The sequence below is a fragment of the Cotesia typhae genome, unplaced genomic scaffold, assembly GCF_013202065.1.
Source record: "Cotesia typhae breed Kobodo isofemale line unplaced genomic scaffold, CoteBio_Ctyphae contig_119, whole genome shotgun sequence".
NCBI lineage: Eukaryota > Metazoa > Arthropoda > Insecta > Hymenoptera > Braconidae > Cotesia > Cotesia typhae.
This window is the reverse complement of record NW_027423712.1, coordinates 2,606,686-2,618,952: the sequence shown is the minus strand read 5'-3', so window position 1 is coordinate 2,618,952 and position 12,267 is coordinate 2,606,686. Positions and strand designations below refer to the sequence as shown.

The window sequence follows — 12,267 nt, the reverse complement described above, 5'->3', positions numbered from 1 at the left end:
AACGAAATGTGAAATGAAGTACTGCCGTCTTTTGAACTTCCTTTTACAAACGATCTACATCACTTCCCACTTTCCTTCGACTTTTCGCCGGATAAGGAAGTAACGAGGATGAAATGGTTCTTTGATTTTTCTTTTTTCCGCAAAACTACTCGCTGAAAAATCTCGACGATTTGCCGCTGCCAAAAGATTACATCTTGTTGCACACTTTTTGGCAAACCATTTGACATTTCTACGCGACTTTTCTTTCCTTATTAAGAAAATGTTCGTTCTGCTGCTCGTATTAGTATCAATAACATTTAATGCCTGAATAGAAATTTAAATTGGGCGCTACATGTATTAATTTCAAGGAGTGAAGATTCAAGATCGGTGTTCTCGATTGGATGATTATTAAAAAATGTTCGCAGATAAGTAAAAAAATCACTTGAACAGGGACTTGAACCCTGGACCCTCAGATTAAAAGTCTGATGCTCTACCGACTGAGCTATCCAAGCCTGATGATGACGAAATTGTGTGTTTTTTCGTGTTAAATCATACAAACTTGCATTTTTTGAACTTTATATTGTTCTTTTATCAGTTTTAAGTAAGTGTGAGCGAAAGAGTGGGGGAATAGTGAATTCTAAGGAGTGGGGATAGACTTCTATGCCAGCGTGGGGGAAATGAAGGAAATAAACTCGTGACTTATATTGTATACTTCTTCACATATGAGAAAAATAGTTTGAGTTTAATTTATGTAGTATCAAAAATACTGGATAGGATATTGATGTTGTTAATATCTAAAAAGGAAATCACAGGTCAGGTAATTTAAGTGTTGTATTTTTTAGGAAAAAATACAGAGGTCTGTCTACAAGGAATAGTTCTTCAGGACTTTTTTCTCAAGTCCTTTTTCTTAATTACTCTATCTACTACTTGGGCCTCTCACCCCGCTCAGTCATATTTTTACACTGCGCAAAAATAACTTAAACTTAAAGTTCCCACGCATTTCCCAAATACTGTTACAAATCACTCTCACAATTTTACTCACAACAATTTTACCTATCTGTCAAAACATTTGCACACTGTATGTTCGACGTATTTACTTAAATCTTATAATTTACGATACCCTAAACCCTTAGTTACAAAAATGAAAACTCTGCAGTGATCATAAAACTAAAAAAAAAAAAAGTTACAGCCTAATTTTACAACTCTACACTTAACTTTTTCTCTTTTAAATGAATCGATACATATATACAGAAAAAACATATTTGTTGCAACATGATACAATCCTGTAGCAGCAACCGAATATAATCATGTTATAGCAACATTATAAAACTATAACGTTTTAATTGTACTAACGAATTGTTGCTAGTATCAACTTTCTCGTTAATATATTATAATGTAGGTTAAACATACAAGACTATCCCAATTTTACATTCACCGTTGAACAACGTAAACGAATGAATGAGCAGATATGCAACTCTCTCACTATACGAATTGTTTACTTTCTATAGTATCGTACAGAAAATATAAGCCCTACACCGATACTGAGTATTGTGATGATACCAGGGGTTTCGTATGGAGGGGGTAAAACAGTTGATACTCGTGCAATACCCCCACCATACCTATCCCTTGCTCTAGTGATGATTCAGATACTTATATCAGTACCACATGAATACATATTCGAATAGCAGAGAAATCAGCACATTAATGTAAAGTATACTATATGGAGAAGCGACAGATTTTTGTTATTCACAATATTTCTATTTTGCAGTTCCGTTTTTAAATAGTTTCAAATTGTAAAGATAAGTAAGTGGTCATGAAAATATACACAAGGAAACAAACTATTCGTTATGGAGAGTAGATGTACATCTACCCTCAATACTATTCGTACCGTGGTCAAATATATCACGAGCATCAATATATATATATATATATATATATATATATATATATATATATATATATATATATATATATATATAATTCCATACTAACATTCAGACGCGCACTTGCGCGCGCACGTCAAATCTAGTAGTGTATAAAGTATATTGTTTCGAGATGGGGGTGAGAAAAAACCGAGAGGCCAAAGTAATTATGAGGGATAGTTTAAGTTAGTCTAAGACCATCCGGACTCTAGAGCGAACGTGCTCATCTCTGATAAACAGAAATTACTGATATTTACATTCAAAAATTTGTTCTGCACTATAATTTTTATTAATAATATAACAGGAAAATTTATATGTCTTATACTTCTTGTTCAATATCTTTATTAACACATAATAAATAAAGATTATTAATTAGTAAAAATTTCTTTTATCAGTACATACCAAAATTACGATAGAAAAACTTTTGAACAAATAGTATATTACACACCGAGGTCAACAAACATGTGATCTGAGGCTTTCTTATTTACTTCCCGAGGAGTGTATGCTATTTTTTTGCTCGACGAAGGTAGAAAGTGGCAACTTCGTTTAGCGCAGCGGGCCGAAAGTTGACGCTTTCTGCCCGTCGAGCAAAAAAATCTATTATACTTTCTAATTATAAATTTTTTTTTGGTTTGGTCTGAATTATAAAGGCAATGAATTGATAAATAATTAAAAAATGGAGACAGTGCTTCTAGTTAAGCCGGTATAAAGACTGTTGATTCAAACAGTAATATGCATGTTATGTAGATATACACTGAAAAAAAAGTATGAGTCCCACACTTATAAATTTCAGTGATATTGAAATACTTGGTATTGCGAATATACTTAAACACTGTTTGAGTCTCAGCGCAATATTTTTAAGCACTACACTGAAACTCGTTTAAGTCATACACTCAAACTGAGTTTGAGCGCCATCGCAAAACTCATATCAGCAATACGCTCAAATCCTTATAGTAATAAATTTACAGAATAAAAAAAGAAAGATTATGTAAATAAATATTGCTATACATTAAAGAAATGACAATAAACCCATTTATTTAAAAATTAATAAATAATTAATAATAATTATAATATAAAATACAGAATATTGACATATATGGGACAAGGTATATTAATATTAATTTTTAAAAAATAATTTTATGGAAAGTGACTGCTAACTTTAATGTGATATTAATTTTGTACTTATAAAAAACTCATAAGAGTTGTCAGATATTTGTTTATAAAAATTTTTAAAAATTAATATCAAAATTGTTCCTGGTGACTCAAATATGTTAATTTTTTTTATTTTTTAATAATTTATTTTATTTTTTTTATTTAATTTATTAAAAAATAATGATTAAAGATTAATGTTAGGATGTTACATTTATTATAATAAAGGTTAACCTCGGTTGACAATGTGTTTAAATTTTACAATATCATAAAATTACATATCTTCAAACACTTGATGATAGGATGACAAATTCCACTCAGTTAATTTATTTTTAATGTCAATTATATAAATATTTTTTTTAATGCTCTTGAGAACAATGTTTAGGTTAAAGGTATAAACACGGGGAAAAAAAGAGCGAAATACGCGCTGAGTATTACGCGGGAACTTTTTTTACTATACTCTCTAGACTTGCAATAGTATCGTATGGAAAATATAAGTCACTCACTTAAACAGAGTATTGCGATAATACTTAAACTTTTTTATCATATTCGCAATACCAATTCATTAAAAAAGTGTATACCAATAGGACTTAAACTTTTTTTTCAGTGTAAGTATAAATCGATCCATTTGGATATTGAATACGGGATAAATGAGGATTAACGGAGTCAATTTTGCGGTTTGCAAAGTTTCAAATTAAATTACTGCTCTACTAAGTCCACAATCAATTTATTAACCTCGGGCTATGTCATTACACCTGAATAAATTATAATTATGGCTGTAAAACAAAAATCAATTTATGCGTCATAACTTAAGTTTGTGGTACTATGTTAACTGGATTAATAAATATTTGATAATAAACGACTAACCTTGTCAAATACTCGATACGAACAATAAAAAAAAATTGTAAATACAAGTTTAATACCTCACCATACCATAAACTATAAAACACACAGCAGCTTGAATTAAAAATGTAGCTCGAACATTGCAGTTAGCATAAACAGTACCCCATAACCCACAATCTATTAGTTTCAAGATTGGAAAAATGATTATATCAGGTTGCGGAGTTGCGCGAGACGACGTTAAGATATAATTCATATCCATAAAATGCCAGCCGTGAAAACTTATCATAAAATCCGAGATGACTTTGGTGAACGCAAATAATCTTGTCTCCATCTTGCTTACCCGCAACGCTCTACTTCTGAAAAATCAATTTGTCTCCCAGCTAGGTGTTTGTTCAGATTCATGTCTGCAGCATGAGTAGGCAAGAAAAATACCGGTAAAAAATAACCTTCTGATGAATTGTGATGATTAAAATATTTGTTATTATATCTTTCCTTTTTTTAATTAACGTTTAATTGAAGCAGCAAAAACTGCGCTGTGAAAAATTTACGATCTTTAATTGATACACTGAAAAAAAATTTAATTTGAATAAAGATAAAAATTTTTGAACAAAGAAAATAATTTTGAAGAGTTTCAACATTCACATCATTATTATTATTTAATGAAACGTAGTAATAACAATTAATCATTTTTTACTTTTTACATTAGAATTGATCAACAAGACTTGAAAATAAATAAACCTTTAGGAAAATTTAATTTGAAGTTTTTGTCAATAATTGGGTATATTTTTTTTTTTAATTAAAATCCATATTCACTCTCGATTTTTCAAATGAAATATTCAGGTGATTTTAAGATTATCAGTAAACAACAACAATAAAGAAGACAAAAATAAAGACTAATCCCAAGTGCACCAGCGATGAAACACTAAAATATCACATCACTTACAACGGGTTTACTCAACTCGAGTATATTTTTTGGTTGTCGCCTAGTTCCCGACGTCATAAACTTAATAGGAGAAGAAAAAGCTCGGTATAATACGATCTTGAGGCTAGAATACGATCCATTAGGACTTTAGCGCGTACAGCCCTCGGCGAATTTTGATCTCAACTTTCGTCACTACACCCCATGTCCTCGTTTCTCGTTTCCCAAGTGCGAACTAAGGTATCTTTTCCTTTCACGTCCCCTTATTTCAGCAACTCCTACCCACATTTATCCACTATATTTCTCCGTCGGCATACCCCTAAAATACCACTGAAAACCTATTGTCGGAGAAACTATAGGAAAGTACACTCAGCTAGCGTCCTACCAGCCACAAAATTCACACCATTACATTTATACTGCAAAATCACGTCGTTTCGAACTATTTTCCGTGAGAAAAAAACCGACTCAAAAAGCTTCATTGAACTTCTTCAACCCTCAACCACTTCCTTCTTCTTATCTTCTTTCCTTCACCCATCCTGCACCTTGCAGCGTTCCATTTAATTCCAGTCCAGTCTACTCCACACCACTTTATTTTTATTCTTTTCTAATTAACTATCTCTTTATTATTTCTTAAAGTGGTTCCTCGTTCTTTACCAAAGCGGTTAAATAAAATAGAGCACTTAGTACATCTACACAGAGATAAAAATTATGGGAACTGTTTCTATAAAGTTCATGAAATACCATCCTGCACTATTAAACGAACGATTACTATGAATTATGGTATCGTCGCCCGCTATTTCCAGAAAGAAAATTTTTCATCACACAGCAATGGCACTTTTTTTTTATCTGTGACTGAAATTATGGGAATGGCTCTTGAAATCTCATGATCATGAAATAGTTTCCTCAAACAACTAGAAATAGATTCAAAGCTTACTCTAAAACTGTTCTTGTAATATTTATACTAGAAAAAATAGCTATTTAAGAGAAAAATGATTTTAAAGAGTTTCATAATTTTGAATTAAGATAAAAAAATTCTTGAATCAAGTATATTCCTGTTATATTTTTTTTTTTTTGTGAGTATAGTTACCTTCTGATGGATAAAAAAAAATTAAAATTTACACTTTGGAATTTATTATGATGTTTTTAGTTATTTTCAATTTGAGATAAAAAATTTTTATGGTAATTTTATAAGTCTATCTATTACATTCAAAACAATGCCAAAATTTTTATGAAAAAAATTTTTTCAAGCTAAAATGTCTATAAATTTGTCTCCACAAATAAATCTCATTAATAAAAAACAAACTCAGGATTTTTATTTCTTCTTCAGTATTTTGCTAAACTGCCGCGGGAATGAAACTGAATTATACTTTAGACGATAAAATGTTAAATATAAAATAAAATAGAATTGACAAGATTTGGACGACACTTTGTCAGATTATGTGAAGCGTTTTTATGTAAAATGGATAATAACAATTCAGGTTAGTCGACTGCGGTGAATCGGTGAGCAAAATAGTATCAGACTGCCAGTGTTGAGGTAAGTATAATATAAAGTGATGTGGAGCTTTTTTCCTATTGATGCACGTAAACTTAATTTTATACGCAAGAATGCTCTCACCGTATGATGTACGCCAGTACTATCTCGACCTAATGCTCTTAAAGGATAGAAAATTTAACCAAATACTCACACATATAAATATATGCATACGCAGACGTGTACTTGCACTTGTACGTGTACGGATATATATATGAAGCGAAGGTTATGCACTATCGTCGTACGTGATATTTCCTCGGTTCTCAATTTACTTTGTGCAGCCGCAAGAAGATTTCCGATTATTATGCGACTACTCAGCTTGCAAATCACATTCCATTTTATAATAGTTGTGTACATATATATTATATTATATTTACTATATCCTGTGACAAATGCCAAAAGGACGTAGAAAAAAATTTTTTTTTGCCATTTAACTCAAAATTGTTTCAAACGTCAAGATCAGGAGGAAAAAATTTTGGTATCGTCATAAAACAGCCGCAGACAAAATTCTCGACTATTAATATCTCAGGAACTGATTTTGGGATTAAAAATTTTAAAAATCTTTTGATTTGAAACGTTACTTGTGAAATATAAAAAAATTGTAATGATAAGACCATTACCATTTCGCGTTACTAAAACCATAAGGGCGCATCTCAAAATATACGCCCTTATGGCATTGCAGAACCAAAAGGGCGTAAAAAATTTTTTTTTTTTGCTCCAATCGATGTAAAAATGGTAAAAAAAAATTAAAATCTATGGAAAAAACGAAAAAAAAATTTTTTTAATATATGCCCTTATGGTTTTTTTTTTAAAGTCATAAGGGCGTATCCTATTTTTTCGGTTTATTATCAATTATATGTCAGAGTAAGAAAAAAATCGTATTTTTTTTATTTTTGAATTATTTATATTTTTAATGATAAATGTTGGAATTATTAAAATTATAAGAAACTTAAGAGTAGATCAAAAATGAATTCAAAATTTTTCTTTTTTACTTAAATAAATATTTTTTCAGATAAATTAAGTTGTGGTGTGATATTTTTCATCACCCGTAACATTTATTATTTACTCTGATCTATAATTAATAATAAATCGAAAAAATAGGTACGCCCTTATGACTTTAAAAAAAATTTTTCTTAAAACCATAAGGGCGTATATTAAAAAAATATTTTGTTTTCGCTTCTACATAGATTTTCATATTTTTACTATTTTTATATTTATTGGAGCAAAAAAAATTTTTTTATACGCCCTTTTGGTTCTGCAATGCCATAAGGGCGTATATTTTGAGATACGCCCTTATAGTTTTAATAACGCGATTTTTTAAACATTAAAATTTCTGCAATAGTTACCATCAAAATAGTTTTCTTCACTTTGTAAAATAAAAGATATATGAAAAATAAATCTATTATTGCTTGATCCCATAAGTGTACTTGCAATTATTTATCGAGCTCTGAATAAAAGTTAAAAGCGGTTGAGAATAGTTCCGCTAAAACCCGATAATTGAATCGATTTATAGCTCCAATGTATTCTGATTGATATGATTGAGACAGTAATATATGACAACCATTATTCCTTTAATAGTATATGCTGCTGATTTTACAAGATATTGATGTGATTGTAAAAGCAATTTATGATAACCATTACATTTGGAATAGCACGGTTATTGCTTCCCGGCTTAACATTCAGCGATTTCATCCTCCGGTAATATTATCGGCTATTTAGTTGCGATTATTCTTTGCTGCCTTATTACTTGTTTTATTCCGATAAGCTCTAAATAAATTTTAAATTATTTTCCATATTCAAATTGAAAAAAAAAATAAAATTATAGATCTTATAGGAGAATTTGCTGGAAAAAATATTTTCTAAAGTTTATTACTGTATTTTGGATAATGATACTCGTAGAGTTGAACAAGAATTTTTTTATCGCGAGCTAAAGAATGTAATTTTCAATGGTTACTATAATAAAAAAAATTATATTGAAAAAAAAATGGAATTTGCATTCAACGGAATAGAACAGTATTAGTTTTTTGTAAATGTAGTATAAAATTTAAAAGCGGTAAAGTATAAAATAAAAATGTTTGCATGACTTGAAATCTGACGGTCAGAAAGTCACAGGCTATCTCGAGCCAACCTTCCTCTGATCCGCTGATCTCTGCCTTTAGGTCTTTACGTGACGGGACCTTCAATTTGCATAAAACATAGAACAAACAATTTTCAAGCGAATTTAATGGATTTGAAATTCATTGGAATAGGATATCAAATTTATTTGCTTGAGTTAATTATATTCTTTTTTAAATATTTAAAAAGAGGTTGATCTTGCAGGACATCCTCAAAATTTTCCGCTTTTTTTTTAATTTAAAATATTTTAAAATTTATTAATCAAGTAATTTTGAGTTTTAAAATCTGAGAGCAGATTCAGAGAGGAAATTTTTTTTTTTGAAGTTTTAAGCTGCAATTTCTTCTTTTGACTCCGCCTTTGAAGCACAAAAATACATTATGAGGCCTTGAGTCGGATAGACAAATAATTTAAGAATTATCTAAAAAAAAATTAAAAATTATCAAAATTAATTCTAAGTGAAAAGTTAAAAATTTCTAGTGAATAATACACTAGTCGCATAGTGTATGTAACATTAATTTATTTAACTTAATTGCAAAGTTTTTTCACGATTCCATTGTACAAAGTATTCCCCGAAATCGTACTTCTTATCACCAGAATATTTAAATATATTAACAGTACTAGAATTTAAAACCGAGAATGTACTGGTAGCCTTTAATATTATTCTTCTTCAGGAGAGTTTTTTTAAGGGGGAGATATAAATAATTGTTGGGGTTTTTAGAGCTTCAGAAGTTAATTGTTAACAGTTAAATTCATGAAATGAAATTCACTTACATTTCAGATATAAATTACATCATTATCAAGAAGTGAGTGTTTATTTTATGGCGCTTGGTTTGCTTCGAGTTGAAATAATAAAAAAATATTACTAATTTAAATTACCATTATAAATTTCCAAGCAAATGTAAATTTCCATAAGCGATATTATTTTTTATAGTTTCATTTCATTTTTGAAAGAAATATCTTTTATTGAATTTGTCGTACCGACTCTTGGATGCTTATATACATATATAAGCCTCGATATATACTTTTACTGGAAGCTTTTATTGAAATTGAACTAAAAAGATGAATGTAAAGTTTGTTATTTTTTTTTTTTATTTTCTTTTTAAAGTTCTTGAAACTCGGAAACTGAAGATTCGACTGGAGTATTTCAGCGGTGAACTTTTAGATTTTTTAGTGAGATTTATATTTGAATATTCGTTAAATTTAAAATTCGGTTTATTTTTTTTAGAAGCCCGTAAATCACAGTGAGAGAGTAAGAGCGTAATGTTTTTAAAAAACTTGTAATAAAACAGGGAAAATAAGGATTGTTATATCGAGAGGTACTCGGAACTCGGAATTTGCATTTAAAAGTTTGATGGAAAATTAAGCTTTTCTTTTCGCGTAGATTTATTTTTTACGAAGGCTCATTCCTCAAGAGGCTTGCGGATGCACACGTAAAGTTTTCTGATTGAGTACTTTGTTGGTTTCATTGAAATTTCATTACTCTGAGGAATCGTCGAAGCGTGGAAATATTCACAGGTATATTTATGAACAAAGTTCATCTCAAGCCTATTACTCGTTAAAAAATCTCTCATAGTAATACATACTAAACTTTTTTACACACTTTACCTCATGGAGATAAATCAAGTTGTTGAATAAACTTTACGGTTTACTTACATTAAAATAACCGAAGTGAGTACATTATAAATATAAATTACACACATATTGCTTCACTTTCTATCTGTATATATGTCACGAAATATTTCATAAGATATAAATCGGTAATTCGTACAAATAATGGAGGACGTAAACTCTTGACCCGGCAATGAGTTATTGTCAGGCTATCTCAACCCTCTTCCTCCTTTAAATCATCTGTTATCACTACCGGTCCTGAAAGTCTCCTCTTGATTTTAAAATATTATTAAATCATTATGTGATTTAATGAGTTGCAATTTTTGAATGCACAATTAATAATTCAGTCGTATCTCCCGTACTCTGATAAGAAAATTTATTGACTATTAATTTATTAATTTTTTTAATTTATTTATTAAAAATGAATAATTGTGTTTTTTTTTTTAATTCAATTAATTCAATAAATGGATTTTTTAGTATTTAAAAAGATTTCTTAATATTTAACAAATAATTTCTTAACGAACACTATCTAAAAAATATTTGTTAATAATTAAAAAATCATTTTTTTACAGCATAAAAATGTTTCTTACTTATCTGATGAACCATTTTTAAATAATTAATAGTCATATCTTTCAGTAACGTTTTTATTTTTTGATTTTTATATTATATACATCCCAATTTGACAGACAAAATTAAAAAAAAAACAGTGAGAAATTTTTTGCGAGTATAGAGATTGAAATGTCCTCTAACGTTTAACCTACAATGTAATTAAGTTAAACACGGAGCAAGCAAACAATATTGCGGCTCAATTAATTTAATATGTAAACATAACTACAGGCTGTTGTGCAGCCATCTACTGACTAATTCTCCTGATAAATATTTCGTAACTATTAACAAATCTTTTTTAGTGATAAAAAATGTTTCTTTCAATAAAATAAAGCTTAATTAGCATTAAAAATATTTATTTAATATAAAAAAGTAACTTATTTAATCTTAATAAATATTCTTAATTATTAAAAAATATACTTTTTATCTCATAAAAATACTCTAAAAAAATCCTTCCTTTACTTTCTTAATTATACAGAAAACTAGTTATTACCCGCCTGCTTCACTGGACATTTTATAGAATTATATTTTTAGATCTAAACTTGAAATTTAATTAAAGTATTCTTTTGACTTTCACAAATTCCAAATTTCATCGAATTAGCATATACCTTTTATCCATGTAATAATTCCAGCTAATATTTATTGTAACTTTCAATGTGTAATCATTATAATGTTTGCGTGGGTTTTTTTCAAAAATGAATAATAATTGACACGAAGAAAAAAAATTTGAAATGAGAATTTGGAGTCTATAGGAGCTATCTATAGCTTAGAAATTAAAAATTTTTAATGTTAACACCCACCTTCGCAAACCCCTGAGAGATGAGCTATCATAAAATTTGCCCATAGACTTTTTCTGCATATCTTTCAGAAGATTCCTACTAAATTTGTAGTCGATAGGAGCTATAGTTTAAAAACGGGAATTTTTCATTGTTAACGCCCCCGCAATCCTCTTTGGGGTAGAATATCGTAAAATTCGTTCATAAATTATTTTTTCATCACTTACAGAGAATTCCTACAAATTTTGGAGTCTGTAGGAGTTATAGCTTGAAAATTAAAAATTTTGATTGTTAATACCCACCCCCGCAACCCTCTGTGAGGTAAGATATCATAAAATTCGTTTATAGATTATTTCTACATCTCTTACAAAAGATTCATACCACATTTGGAGTCGATAGGAGCTATAGTTTAAAAACGGGAATTTTTCATTGTTAACGCCCCCGCAATCCCCCTTCTATATCCCCAAACTATATCTATAGAAAGTCTCCTATATATTTATATATAGGTCATATAATTTATATATATAAATTAAAATTTATATTTTAATTTTGTTGACTCTCCGTTTAATAAATTTTAATATCTTCAATATTACGAAATGACGTTGAAGTTAATGAAATAAAATAAAGTAGATAAAGTATTAAAAAATATAATGAGAAAGCTTTGTAGGCATTTGGAGATATGTCATTTCTACCGAGTAATTAATTTGAATGCACAAAGCCCCGTAATTCAATGTGAGGGTTGGATTGGACAAGCAGAAGCTCTTTTCCTATTATCACAAGTCGTATCCAGTCGACTAGCACCACCAGCAGTAGTAACT

The 12,267-nt window shown here is 29.2% G+C and overlaps 1 protein-coding gene and 1 non-coding gene across 2 annotated transcripts in view; both read right to left on the bottom strand.

The window, feature by feature from the left end:
- LOC141530006 (uncharacterized) overlaps positions 1 to 12,267 on the bottom strand; it is a 167,378-nt gene that overhangs the window by 95,960 nt on the left and 59,151 nt on the right. The window lies entirely within an intron of this gene.
- On the bottom strand, positions 419 to 491 carry Trnak-uuu (transfer RNA lysine (anticodon UUU)). The gene has a single exon. It is a non-coding gene; the product is annotated as a tRNA-Lys (tRNA).